The sequence below is a fragment of the Triticum dicoccoides genome, chromosome 4A, assembly GCF_002162155.2.
Source record: "Triticum dicoccoides isolate Atlit2015 ecotype Zavitan chromosome 4A, WEW_v2.0, whole genome shotgun sequence".
NCBI lineage: Eukaryota > Viridiplantae > Streptophyta > Magnoliopsida > Poales > Poaceae > Triticum > Triticum dicoccoides.
In genome coordinates, this window is record NC_041386.1 from 467,536,635 (window position 1) to 467,551,368 (window position 14,734).

The following is a 14,734-nucleotide window of genomic DNA, read 5'->3' on the forward strand; positions in this document are numbered from 1 at the left end:
CGCCGCCACGAGGCAGAACCTTGGCGGAACCAATCCAGGGTTCTAGCGGGGCTGTTCTGCCGGGGAAACTTCCCTCCCAGAGGGGGAAATCATCGCCATCGTCATCACCAACGCTCCTCTCATCGGGAGAGGGCAATCTCCATCAACATCTTCATTAGCACCATCTCATCTCAAAACCCTAGTTCATCTCTTGTATCCAATTCTTGTCTCCAAGTCCGGGATTGGTGCTAGTAGGTTGCTAGTAGTGTTAATTACTCCTTGTAGATGATGCTAGTTAGTTTAATTGGTGGAAGATCATATGTTCAGATCCTATGTGCACATTAATACCCCACTAATTATGAACATGTTTATGCTTTGTGAGTAGTTACTTTTGTTTCTGAGGACATGGGAGAAGTCTTGCTATTAGTATTCATGTGAATTTGGTATTCGTTCGATATTCTGATGAGATGTATGTTGCCTCCCCTCTAGTGGTGTTATGTGAACGTCGACTACATGACACTTCACCATTATTTGGGCCTAGAGGAAGGCATTGGGAAGTAATAAGTAGATGATGGGTTGCTAGAGTGACAGAAGCTTAAACCCTAGTTTATGCGTTGCTTCGTAAGGGGCTAATTTGGATCCATATGTTTCATGCTATGGTTAGGTTTACCTTAATACTTTTGTTGTATTTGCGGATGCTTGCAATAGAGGTTAATCATAAGTGGGATGCTTGTCCAAGTAAGGGCAGCACCCAAGCACCGGTCCACCCACATACCAAATTATCAAAGTACCGAACGCAAATCATATGAACGCGATGAAAACTAGATTGACGATATTCCCATGTGTCCTCGGGAGCGCTTTACATCATATAAGAGTTTGTCCAGGCTTCCTTTTCTACAAAAAGGATTGGGCCACCTTGCTGCACCTTATTTACTTTTGTTACTTGTTGCTCGTTACAAATTATGTTATCACAAAACTATCTGTTACCACTTATTTCAGTACTTGCAGAGAATACCTTGCTAGAAACCGCTTATCATTTCCTTCTGCTCCTCGTTGGGTTTGACACTCTTACTTATCGAAAGGACTACGATAGATCCCCTATACTTGTGGGTCATCAAAAGCCATGGTAGCATCCAAGGAAACCCGCTCTAAAATCAGAGCGATGAAGGAGGAGCTTCGTCAAGCCGGAGATATCACGGCTGTGAAGCCCTTTTTGTTGCGTACGAAGTTTGGAGATCCGAAGTATGCCCCTCTGGATCAATTATGGAGTGCTGCAGACGCGTACTTGGACTTGGCAACGAGTGCTGCTGATGCGACTGAGTTTTTCAAAGATCAAAAAGATCACGAAGTGGAAAAGTTGTTCTGGTCGCAGTTCAGTGCTCCAACGCGTCCGCTGCTATTAAATGAGCAAATGGCCGAGTGGGCTGAGCTCCATAGGTTGTCCGGACTTGCCATGAGGTCTGTCGTGGATCATCTTTGGCCGGAAGGACCAAGGCCGAATAGTTATTTTGGTTTAGTGCAACGATTCCTTGGTGTTGTGCCGCATATAGATGCTTTAAAGAGGTCGGCGTGCATAGATGGTGTGCGGATGGCTCTTGCCCGTGTTAAGACATAAGACATACTGGGCAGAGATGGATGCCACCGCTATTGCAACCCGGGGTCCGGCCGTAGGCCAGGTCTCGGCCGAGCACTATTTTGAAGAAGTCCTAGAAGGCGCTCTTTTAATAGAGGCTCAGTGCTCGAAGAGTATCATGTTCGAGTGACATGTATCCCAATTGTAAAAAACAATGGTATTTGGATTATAAAGGCTGTGTTTATACTTTTGCCTGAAAGTATTATGATGCCTCATGTGCGGCCGTTTATGTATGTATATAACCTGAAAGTTTGCAGTCGTCGGCTTCAGCCCCCACGCATATAATGCGAGGGTGTTCGGAAAGGCGCGTATTCACACTTGATCCAACGTCTTGGTCCATTAAGGAGGTGATAGCGCGGCGAACAAGGCAATCGGACTATATTGTTTTAACACTTTCACTTAGCCATAGGAGTTTGACAGTGGGGCTACTATATAGCCCCTGGTACTTCCGCGCTTATCCGAATACGGTGCGCGTACATACATGACTGGCAAACCGGTCCTTCGTTAATGCGGAGGAATCATGAAGATTCCTCTAAGTCCTCGAGTGGTTTACTAGTCTCGCGCTTTATCATGGCAGTCAGTTTTCGGCTTTCTCTACTGAGGTGCTCATCCAGATGAACCAGGGCACAATTGCAGTAGTTCTCCCGATGCGACCTTAGAGGATAGAGCCGAACGTAAGGTAGAAAAACACGGGAGCCGGGCAAACCCAACTATTGACCAAAGACATGATTCGGAGCTGATGCATATAAGGCCAAACTCGCAACGCCGAACACTCCCTAAGGTATTCGGTCTTTACAACGTATAATGGGCTGAGTAACGCCCTCGATAATAAGCCCTGAATTTCCTGGCACGTGCATTAGTCTGACATGACGAAATGCCAATAACGCCAGCATCCCTCTTGGTTATGTTGAGTATCCGGAGGGTGTGAAGCAACAAGAGACAGTACAAAAAGGTTTACACAAGGTCTTAATCTAAAAAGAAACCTTTGAACGGGGCCCTGCTGCACGTCTGCGCCTGTGTCTCCGTTGTGCCGTATCCTGGAAGGGTGTAGCATGATGATCCTCTGTAAGAGAGAAAAGCCCGGGTGAAAGTTTTCGTGCGAAAAATTGGTTATTATTAATAAACCATTAAAATTCAATCTAAATAAGGTCAAGCCGAACTATAGTCCTTTTTACATGTGGGAAGCCCCTAGCACTACCTGTGGGGGTATATCCATCGACCCAGTCTTAGGTTTATCTGAGTTCTTACAGCTAGTGGTGCGCTGGACTAGTCTAGCCTTGTCCGCGGTCTTGACGACCGATCATTTATTCTGGTTGGAGAGGTCGTTCGGTTTTCGGCTGCTAAAGCCGCCACACATTCTTCTGCACGTAAGGAACGCTCTGTGTTTCCGCTAACTATGATGATGCCACGTGGACCGAGCATCTTAAGCTTAAGATAAGTGTAATGCGGTATTGCATTAAAATGAGCGAAGGCTGTTCTTCCGAGTAGTGCTTGATAGCCGCTTTGGAATGGAGCAATGTCGAAGGTTAACTTTTCACTTCGGAAGTTGTCGGGAGAACCGAATACAACCTCTAGTACTAGAGAGCCCGTGCAGCGGGCCTCTAGGCCTGGTATTACTCCTTTAAAGGTAGTATTTCTTTGACTGATTCTTGTCGGGTCTATCCCCATTTTGCGGACTATGTCCTAATATATCAGATTAAGACTACTGCCGCCGTCCATAAGGACTCGGGTGAGATGGTATCCGTCAATTATTGGGTCTAGTACCAAGGCAGCCGATCCTCCGTGTCGGATACTAGTCGGGTGATCCCTGCGATCAAAAGTGATCGGGCAGGCCGACCAGGGGTTGAACTTGGGGGTGACAGGCTCCACGGAGCATATGTCTCGGAGTGCGCGTTTGCTCCTCCTCTTCGTTATGTGAATCATGTTCACTGTTTTGACCTCTGGTGGGAATTTTTTGTGTCCCCTAGTGTTTTGCTGGCGAGGCTCATCCTTGTCTTCACTTGGTGTCTCCCTCCCCTTGTGTTTGGCGTTTAGCTTGCCGGCCTACTTGAAGACCCATCATTATCTGTTCGTGTGATTTGCCGGTTTGTCGGAGGTTCCATGAATCTGACATAATCTGTCTAGAATCTTGTTTAGGCTGGACGGTCCATCTCTGCTTCCTTTGAATGGCTTTTTTCGTTGACCGGGTCGAGAGCCCCTGAATCCGGCGTTTACCGCCGTGTTGTCTGGGCTGTCTTCATTGTTTCGTCGCTTGCTTTTATTGCGTCGTGGTTTTCCATTGCCATCCCTGACTTTGGATGTGCCTGGGTCGCTGGTGCCGCTACGGGCCAGCCAACTATCTTCGCCCGCGCAAAAGCGGGTCATAAGGCTTGTTACGGCTGCCATTGTCCTTGGTTTTTCCTGGCCGAGGTGTCTGGCGAGCCATTCATCCTGGACACCATGTTTGAAAGCCGCTAAGGCTTCGGCATCCGGGCAATCAACAATTGGATTCTTCTTAGTGAGGAATCTGTTCCAAAGCTTTCGGGCTGACTCTCCGGGCTATTGAATTATATGACTTAAATCGTCTGCATCTGGAGGTCGGACATAGGTCCCTTGAAAATTAGCCCTAAAAGCATCCTCAAGCTCTTCCCAACTTCCAATTGAGTTTTCAGGGAGGCTCTTCAGCCAGTGCCGACCTGGTCCTTTCAACTTGAGGGGCAAGTATTTGATGGGTGGAGATCATCTCCGCGAGCCATGTGGATATGAAGGATAAAGTCCTGAATCCAGACCCCAGGGTATGTTGTTCCGTCGTATGCCTCTATGTTCACGGGTTTGAATCCTTCTGGAAATTCGTGATCCAGAACCTTGTCGATGAAGCATAGGGGGTGCGCGACACCCCTATATTTGGATGTGTCATGGCATTCTAACGGTTGTAGTGTTTGGTTTTGATTTTGTGCTGGAGCGCGCTTCCTAGATCCGTAGATGGACCTGGTCATACCGGCTTTTTGGTGCAAGTCCTCATGTAAATCGTGTGCTGACTTATGTGCGACATCGTTAGCCGCCCTATCGCGGCCACGGGTGGTCAATCCGGCTGATCGGCCGTTTTATTTTTCGGCTGTATAGGCTCTAAAGCCTCGTCATCGAATTCAGGCAGCAGCTTGCGGTTTGGATAGCTCTTTGTGCGGCGGCTGCCACCATACTTTTCTTCAGTGTCGAACACTTTGTTCCATCTACTGTTGAGTGTATTTTGCGTGGCCCTAAGCCTTTGCTTCTGCTTCTTCAGACTCTTCGCGGTGGCAATAAGCCTTCTGTGGAGGTCCTCTTGCTCCAAGTGCCTTTCCGGGATGATGTGTGCATTGTCGTCCGGACTGTTCTCCTCTCCGGAGACAGGTTGATGAGCTTTACCCTCGGCATCACTGTGATGGGACAGCGGCTCCGTACTATGTTCTCCGTCCGCTGGTTCATCCTGCTCTATCGCTGGGTCCATGTGGTCGTTGTTTGCTTTGGAGTCGACCGACGTATTATTCTTTCTTGCACTGTTATTGCTGTTTTCGCCGAGGCGGGATTTGGAGCGGCGCCTACGTCATCGCTTTGGTTGCTTCTCGAGGGGATTATCCTTCGCTGCATCCTTCCGTTCCCCGTCATTTTTTTCTTTGGATGTATCCACCATGTATATATCGTGTGATGAAGTGGCTGTCCAACGCCCTGTGGGCGGTGGTTCCTGTTCCTCTCCTGCATCGTCGTCCATACCGTCGATGTCTTCGGAGTTGAAATCAAGCATGTCAGTTAAGTCGTCGACAGTGGCTATTAAGTGGGTGGTGGGTGGGGAACGAATTTCTTCGTCGTCTGCTTCCCACTCCAGCCGAACATAGTTCGGCCAAGGGCCTTCTGACAAGGAGAGAGACCTTAATGAATTCAGTGCGTCGCCCAGGGGCGAGTGCTGAAAGATATCCGTGGAGAAAAACTCTATAATCGGTGCCCAATCATATTCGATAGGCACGGACGCAGGCGGTTCAGGGCCCGTGGCCGGGGACGAATCCAAGGATCTGGCAACACAGGTCTCGTAGGAGGTGAAGTCAGTATTCGGCTCTATCGCCGCTGAGTGTGCGGCCTCCGTGGCGGGGTCCATCCACCCGTCCTCGGACGGCGCGATCTGCTCTGGATCGACGGCCGGAGTTGCCACAGGGGTGATCTCCCGAACACTGTCCGGCGGCAGAGCTAAGTCATGCTCGTCGTGGCTGTGCAGCGCACCTGACACGGGCTCGAATACGTCGAAGATCAAGTCTTCGCGGATGTCGGCAATATAGTTTAAGTTTCCAAACCTGTCCTGACGGCCAGGGGCGTAGCTCTCGATCTGCTCCAGATGGCCAAGCGAGTTGGCCCGCAGTGCGAAGCTGCCGAATACGAAGATCTGTCTGGGGAGAAAAACCTCACCCTGGATCGCATCATTGCCGATGATCGAAGGATCCATCAAGCCTTATGGTGACGACACAGTGGAACTCTCAATGAAAGCACCAATGTCGGTGTCAAAACCGGCGGATCTTGGGTAGGGGGTCCCGAACTGTGCGTCTAAGGCGGATGGTAACAGGAGGCGGGGGGCACAATGTTTACCCAGGTTCGGGCCCTCTTGATGGAGGTAATACCCTACTTCCTGCTTGATCGATCTTGATGATATAAGTATTACAAAAGTTGACCTACCACGAGATCGTAAAGGCTAAACCCTAGAAGCTAGCCTATGATTATGATAGTTGTTGTCCTACGGACTAAATCCTCCAGTTTATATAGACACCGAAGGGGGCTAGGGTTACACATAGTCGGTTACAAGGGAGGAGATCTACATATCCGAATTGCCAAGCTTGCCTTCCATGAAAGGAGAGTCCCACCCGGACACGGGACGAAGTCTTCAATCTTGTATCTTCATAGTCCAACAGTCCGGCCAAAGTATATAGTCCGGCAGTCCGAGGATCCCCTAATCCAGGACTCCCTCAAACACCCTGGCCACGAGGGTGGGGGCGCGCCCCCTGTCTTGTGGGCCCCCTGGCAGGCCTCCGGTGCCCATCTTCTGCTATATGAAGTCTTTCGTCCGAGAAAAAATCATAAGCAAGCTTTCGGGACGAAACTCCGCCGCCACGAGGCGGAACCTTGGCGGAACCAATCTAGGGCTCCGGCGGAGCTGTTCTGCCAGGGAAACATCCTTCTGGGAGGGGGAAATCATCACCATCGTCATCACCATCGATCCTCTCAGCGGGAGGGGGTCAACCTCCATCAACATCTTCACCAGCACCATCTCCTCTCAAACCCTACTTCATCTCTTGTATCCAATCTTTGTCCCAAAACCTCAGATTGGTACCTGTGTGTTGCTAGTAGTGTTGATTACTCCTTGTAGTTGATGCTAGTTGGTTTATTTGGTGGAAGATCAGATCCTTTATGCATATTAATACCCCTCTGATTATGAACATGAATATGATTTGTGAGTAGTTACATTTGTTCCTGAGGACATGGGAGAAATCTTGCTATAAGTAGACATGTGAATTTGGTATTCGTTCGATATTTTGATGAGATGTATGTTGTCTCTCCTCTAGTGGTGTCATGTGAACGTCGACTACATGACACTTCACCATTGTTTGGGCCTAGAGAAAGGCATTGGGAAGTAATAAGTACATGATGGGTTGCTAGAGTGACAGAAGCTTAAACCCTAGTTTATGCGTTGCTTCATAAGGGGCTGATTTGGATCCATATGTTTCATGCTATGGTTAGGTTTACCTTAATACTTCTTTTATAGTTGCGGATGCTTGCAAGAGGGGTTAATCATAAGTGGGATGCTTGTCCAAGGAAGGGCAATACCCAAGCATCGGTCCACCCACATATCAAATTATCAAAGTACCAAACGCGAATCATGTGAACGTGATGAAAACTAGCTTGACGATAATTCCCATGTGTCCTCGGGAGCGTTTTCCTTTATATAAGAGTTTGCCTAGGCTTGTACTTTGCTACAAAAAAGATTGGGCCATCTTGCTGCACCTTATTTACTTTTATTATTTGTTACCCGTTACAAATTACCTTATCACAAAACTATCTGTTACCGATAATTTCAGTGCTTGCAGAGAATACCTTACCGAAAACTGCTTATCATTTCCTTCTGCTCCTCGTTGGGTTCGACACTCTTACTTATCGAAAGGAATATGTTAGATCCCCTATACTTGTGGGTCATCAACTTGAAACCGAGCCGTGTATTCAAAAAATGATCAAGTGCCTACTTGAATGTCAATGGTGGACTTGCTGTTGGAAAAGAAAATTGTCGGCTAATTACGAGTCGATAGTGGATTTGCAATTATATAAAAAGGATGAACCGTTTGCAAGTCGACAGTGGACTTGCAATTGGGTCAAAATATGTTGGGTCCTGTTACGAGTCATGGGTGGACTTGCAAGTGGGGCAAAAAAAGATCAAGCACCCAGTTGCATGTCATTTATGGACTTGCAAATAGGTCAGAAAAAAAGTATGGCCTAGTTGCACGTCGATGGTTGACTTGCAACTGTAATAAAATATCAAGGAGCCCAGTTGTAAATTGATTGTTTTCTTTCAACTAAAATAAAACAAGGGTGGGCGTAGTTACGAGTCGATGGTTGACTTGCAACTAGAACAAAAAAAGAGTCACCCCCTAATTGTGAGTCTGTGGTGAACTTGCAACTAAGGCGCGTATTCACAAATTGTTCATCAATAAAAATATTTATCAAAGTAAAAAATATTATCAAGTGCCCACTTGCATGTCAATGGGAGACTTGCAACTGGAAAAGAAAATTGTCGGGCTAGTGTAAGTCGATAGTGGATTTGCAACTGGATAGAAAAAAGGGTCGAACCTAGTAGCAACTCGATTGTGGACTTGCAATTGGGTCAAAAAATGTTAGGCCCAGTTGTGAGTCGTGGGTGGACTTGTAACTGGAGCAAAAAAATTTAAGGACCTAGTTGCATGTCAATGGTGGACTTGCAACTAGAACGGAAAAAGGGTCGGGCCCAGTTGGTAGTCGATGGTTGACTTGCAACTGCAGCGAAAAAAGATCAAAGGACCAATTGTGAATTGATGGTTATCTTGTAACTGAAATAAAACAAGGTCGGGCCTACTTGTGAGTTGATTGTTGACTTGCAACTGGAACAAAAAATGGCAACCCCAAATTGTGAGTCAGTGGTGGGCTTACAACCCAGGCGCATATTCATAAATCGTTCCAGCAATAAAAAATTTACCAAAAAAGTAAATGAAGAAGAATAAAAATTATTCATGAATTTTGAAAATATTATAAATTTAAATAACTTTTGAATAATTTGAACAACATTTGTCAAACACCCCCAACGCAAAACTGATGTTGCCCTTCTGCAAAAACATACAAAAGTAATAATATCTAGTTACTCTCTCTCCTCTAGGATGGACTTGCAACAAAATGTACAAGAAAAAAGTTCCAAGAAAATAAAATAGATGCAGGACGTGAAATCGCCTATATGTGAACAAACATAACAGGACGACATGGGAATACATCGACCAATGACACGAGATCAAGAGTTTGGGCGAAAAATTACAACAATAAAATCCAACTGACATCACCTTAGATAGCACATTGATAAACCTGGTCTAGATGAGATTTAGCAAATTCTATTTAAAAAATGATAAATTTCAAACGAATAAATGAGAAAAAAATTAAAGGAACAAGGAAAAGAAAAGGGAAAAAGAATGAGACGAATAGTCCCACTGTGAAATCCCCCCGTTCTCCATCGTGCGCACAGTCTTCATGTTCTTTTTTTTCAACACTGCTCTTCACGTTCCCTCTGTATATATACATGAAAAAACAACACTGAACTAAAATGAGGGTTAGAGATACAAAAGCAAATCAACTCGACTAAGAACAAGTAGGGGATACGAGGTTTTAATGTGGGAAGCCCCTTCAACACGAAGGAGAAAAAAAACACGGGCGCCAGCCATCGAAACTTCACTATATCGGGAGAGGTTAGACGCCAGGGATTTACAACTGATCAACTTATCCTGTGCGGCGGCTTACAAGAGGTATATATAACACAGGTGACCTAGGTCAGACTCGCTACTCGCTCGCTATTCTCTTTATACTTGAATTTGAAGCATAACATAATAGAAACAATGATGCTATGATTAAAGGAAGCGACAGAAAGAACAAAAAACAGACCCAAAAATAGCCCGGATGCAGGAATAGTGGGCCGACAAAAAGCCCGACGGACACAAGAGGACGCTGCCATCAACGAGAATCAACAACTCATATGGTATGCTAAAAAAACAGCTTGCATGAAAGAAAAACAACGGTAGATTAGACGGTGAGGGACCTAGATGTGAGGTAGTATTTCAGATGTTAAATAGAAATTCCGTTCTATAAAATTGGTCAGACTTAAACAAAGTTAACTTATGACAAATCTAGAACTTCAATTATTTTAAAACAGAGGGAGTATCTGGGCACCTATTGTTGGGATCTACGGTAGGGTGCGTCGACTTCAAATAAATTTTCTCCTACGTGCAGATCAACCAGGAACATGCTAACAGAGATGGACCACTGGTCATTACCACTAGATGTGTGGTGTCGTGCAGTGAAAGAAGAGTTGGGGCAGCGCATACGCAAGGTTCGTCTCCTCCTCGTCTGATCTCCCTCGAACACCTGGTCGTCGAACCCCGTGTATTGGTTTGCCGGAGTGGTCGCAAGTGCACCGTCTCTAACGGTATCCGCGCGTGCAGGAGGAACAACGTGCGGTGGGCTGCTAGGTCCGATCACACAATCAGCGGCGAGTGAAGGTGGCTATTCGCAACACATGCAAAACCTAGTGACAGCGCCGAAGTGATCAAATCGAACGGGTGTGTCGCACCTCCACTATATATAGGCGTCCTTCGCGGGCTCAACACTTGGCCTCGCATGGACCCTAAAGTCCAAAATCTGTTCAGCCGGGATCCAATTCCGAGTACGATCACATCTGACTCGTGGAGTCGGATCGGGCCTCACAGGTTCCTTCCCTTAAGCGCACGACCCCTTAGGTTCAAGTCAGCTTGATCGCAGGTCGGATCACCTCCGACCTGCTGGCTGATTGCGGCCTCTAGTAAGGCGTGCTGACCATCAAGTAGACAATCAAGCCTGTTGGCGAACCTGTACAACATGTCACACTTCTGTTTCCTTTGCCACACGATATATATTGTCGGGCTCAAGGCGAGTTTGTCATTCTTGTGCAAGCCCAACATCTTTCTCAATCCAGTGATGCCGACCACAAATTGGATTATCTCATAATCCTTGTCGCATGGTCATGCTTATCTTGGTCGGATTACACGAGGGGCCCAGAGTATATCTCTTCTGATCGGAGGGGCAATTCCCATCTCGCTCGACCATGTCTTGCAGCATGGGTGTAGACAAGCCCGAAACCTACCTTTGTAACTACCCAGTCATGGAGTAGTGTTTGGTCGGCTCAAAGCAGGTCTGTCACCATCCCGAATACATGCGCCAGCTCATGTCTTAGGACATAGAATGTATTTTGTACTAGAGACTCACAGATGACATATCGTTGCGTCTCATAGGTGGGTATGTCTGACTCGGACCTTATCTTGACTCAGATCCGACTAGGTCAAATACGACCAGATCCTTCTGAGTCCATATTATCCGGCTAGCATCCAATGCTCCATGGCTAGCGACATTGAGCTATCCACCGTGTCATATGCTAGTCTAGTCGGCTCTGCGTCCACACAACTCTTTCGACTAGGGACCTTTTAGGACAGTCATCATACAATGCATAGTCCCACAAACAAGCCACGTACTTGTTGATACAAAACTGATAATGTCCAAGGCCTATCTTTATTATGAACACATAGAAAATATCATCATACATGATTGCCTCTAGGGCATATCTCCAACACCTATGCCACTTCATAGGTCATTGTACATTGTGATTCAGCTAGTTCCTTATGCCCAGACCAGACATGAAATATTACAGTTTGGCTGAAAGGAATGAATACATTTGGCATATAGTTGATGTGCTTTCAACTTGTATGACTAGATTAATTTGTGAGGAAGCATCATGTCTTCGTGAGGCACATGCCATAGCTGATTGTTGTCTCATCCACAGGTCGTGATACGATATATGATGTTGTCTGTACAAGTGGATTCAAGTGGTTCAAAAGTGTAAACTGAATTAGGAACCTCCAATAGAGAACAAGAAGCTCAAGAACAGAAGGTTGTTAGTACAGCAATACAAATGCCACACGCAAAGTCTTCATCAAATTTACAACTCATCTTCATCGTTCCCACGCAGAAATTACAGTGTAGTGCACCAAGCAGTCACCTCAGTGTTGCAAAATATATGAAGTTACCATAGTCGTCTCTTTAGCCACCGAAACATAGTTTTCCACTGAAAAATAGTTTGTTTAATGAGACACACCGATCATTTCTAGTGTACTAGACCTACAATCACATTTAAAAACCATTCAACCAAAGATTGGCTCCCATTTTTATCAAGATTATGTGAGTATGGTTGGATGATGCGTACAAAATCCAATGATATGTTTGTTGGATTTATTGGAAGATGTCAACGGTAGATGACTGACCGAGACCGGCCTCTCCTCGGCTAGCTCCCATGTGCATGCCACACTTATGTTGTGTGCATGCATGGCCCACACCTACCCATAGTTGGCTTATGCTTTGTTGTACACTCCCACTCCTGTAGGGGTTGTCGAGATTCCCCAAAGAGGAAGGGTGATGTAGAGTAGAAGCAAAGTACTTTCCTTAGTTACGAACCAAGATTTAATCAACCCAATAGGAGTCAACTATCCAACAACATAAGTAGCACATACACAGAAACAAAATAAAATACTTGCACCCAATGTGGCAAGGGGGTTGCCAAGCCCCTTGTCTTGCTAGTTACAAGGTTAAAAGTAAATAGATAGATAGTAATGGCATAGTGAAACAACAAATAGTAAAAGGCAAATGAAGAGGTAATTTTTTAGAAGAAAATGTTAATAGAGAATGTACCGGGGGGCATAGGTTCACTAGTGGCATCTCACTATCGAAAGTAGGAAAATGACATGGTAAACAAATTACAGTTGGGCAATTAACAAAAAAAAGCAATCTTTATGACTATGATAGTTCATGGCATAATCTCATATAGGCATTACATCCGTGATAAGTAGATCGTTAAACTTACTGACATCTACTACTAATACTCCACCCAAAACCGTTATCTAGCATGCATCTCAAAATATTAAGTTTACAAGAAATGAAGTAATGCAATAAGTAAGATAACTTAATGTAGACAGGAAGAAATGGTAGCAATAAGATTAAATCCCTTCATTTTATCCTTAGCGGCAACAATACAATACGTGTCTTGGCCCTCATTGTCACCAGGTTACAACACCGCAAGATAGAACCCACTACTATGCACCACTTCTTCTGAAGAACCACCCGTCAATCTTGGCAAGAGAAGACAAATATATCGGAAAGCATATATAGCTACTTATATTTGTACAACAAAGACACTTCAAAAGATTTAATAATATTCAATGAACAATCTGAACATGAACTCACAATTCATTGGATCCCAACATACACACCATAGAATTACATTGGATTGATCTCAATCATACAAGAAAGAAGGGGAACATGGTATTGACAAGGTTGATGAAGAGGCCTCCAGCAGAACTCCGTAATAGGGATCCAGAGGGATCTCTTCGGAACATAGGCTTACGGCGGTGATAAAATCCTTATGGAGGTACTATGGATGGTTTTGATATGTATAGCAATTTATAGCGGTGGAAACAGGTCAAGGCGGTAACTGGGGTCCCCACAAGGTCTGGGAGGTGGCCACCCCCCGGTCGCGCCACCCGGCCTTATGGCCCCCTCGTGGCTTGTCTCGATCTCTCCTGAACATTCCAGTGTTTCTTGTTGCCAAAAATGAGTTAAATCAGCAACGTATTTTGACCTCCGTAGGTATTGATTTCTTCTGAAACCAAAAACAAGAAAAAACATGCACTGGGCACTAAATTAGTAGGTTAGTCCATAAAAATAATATAAAAATAATAATGTAATAGCATGAAACAATCAACAATTTATATACGTATGAGACGTACCAGCACTAACTATTAACTGTTGTAACGCATACATGTTGTGCATGTATTTATAACATAAATATACACAGTAGAAACATAGAGAGTTCTAATGTTCTTGGCATCGGAACAGTTGCTTCCCGTGATCTCCATTGTCCATGCTAATGTCGTCGGTGCTCCAACGTCTTCAACGATGCTCCCTACTAGCGAGGTTGCAACTCCTGCACTACCGACCACAACTCCTCTCACTGATGAGTGCTACCTCTTGAGCTTGTGTTGGTTTTTCCCTTGAATAGGAAAGGGTGATGCAGCAAAGTAGCGTAAGTATTTCCCTCGGTTTTGAGAACCAATGTATCAATCTAGTAGGAGACAACGTGACAAGCCACCGAATACCTGCAGAAATAAACACCAACTTGCAACCAACGCGACAAAGGGGTTGTCAATCCCTTCACGGCAATTCGCAAAGTGAGATCTGATAGAGATGGATAAACGGTAAAGTAATATTTTTGGTATTTTTGGTTTATGGAACGGAAAGTAAAAGATTACAAAAGAAAGTAAATAGGAAACTAGAATTATAGATCGGAAACTTATATGATGGAAAATAGACCCGGGGGCCATAGGTTTCACTAGAGGCTTCTCTCAAGAAAGGAGTTATTATGGTGGGCGGACAAATTACTATTGAGCAATCGATAGAAAAGTGCAAAGTTATGACGATATCTAAGGTAATGATCATGAATATAGGCATCACGTCCATGTCAAGTAGACCGAAATAATTTTGCATCTACTACTATTACTCCACACATCGACCGACTCCTGCCTGCATCTAGAGTATAAAGTTCATAAGAACAGAGTAACACATTAAGTAAGATGACATGATGTAGCAGGATTAACTCAAGCAATATGATGAAAACCCCATCTTTTTATCCTCGATGGCAACAATACAATACATGTCGGTTCCCCTTCTGTCACTAGGATCGAGCACCGCAAGATTGAACCCAAAGCTAAGCACTTCTCCCATTGCAATAAAAACCAATCTAGTTGGCCAAACCAAATCCAT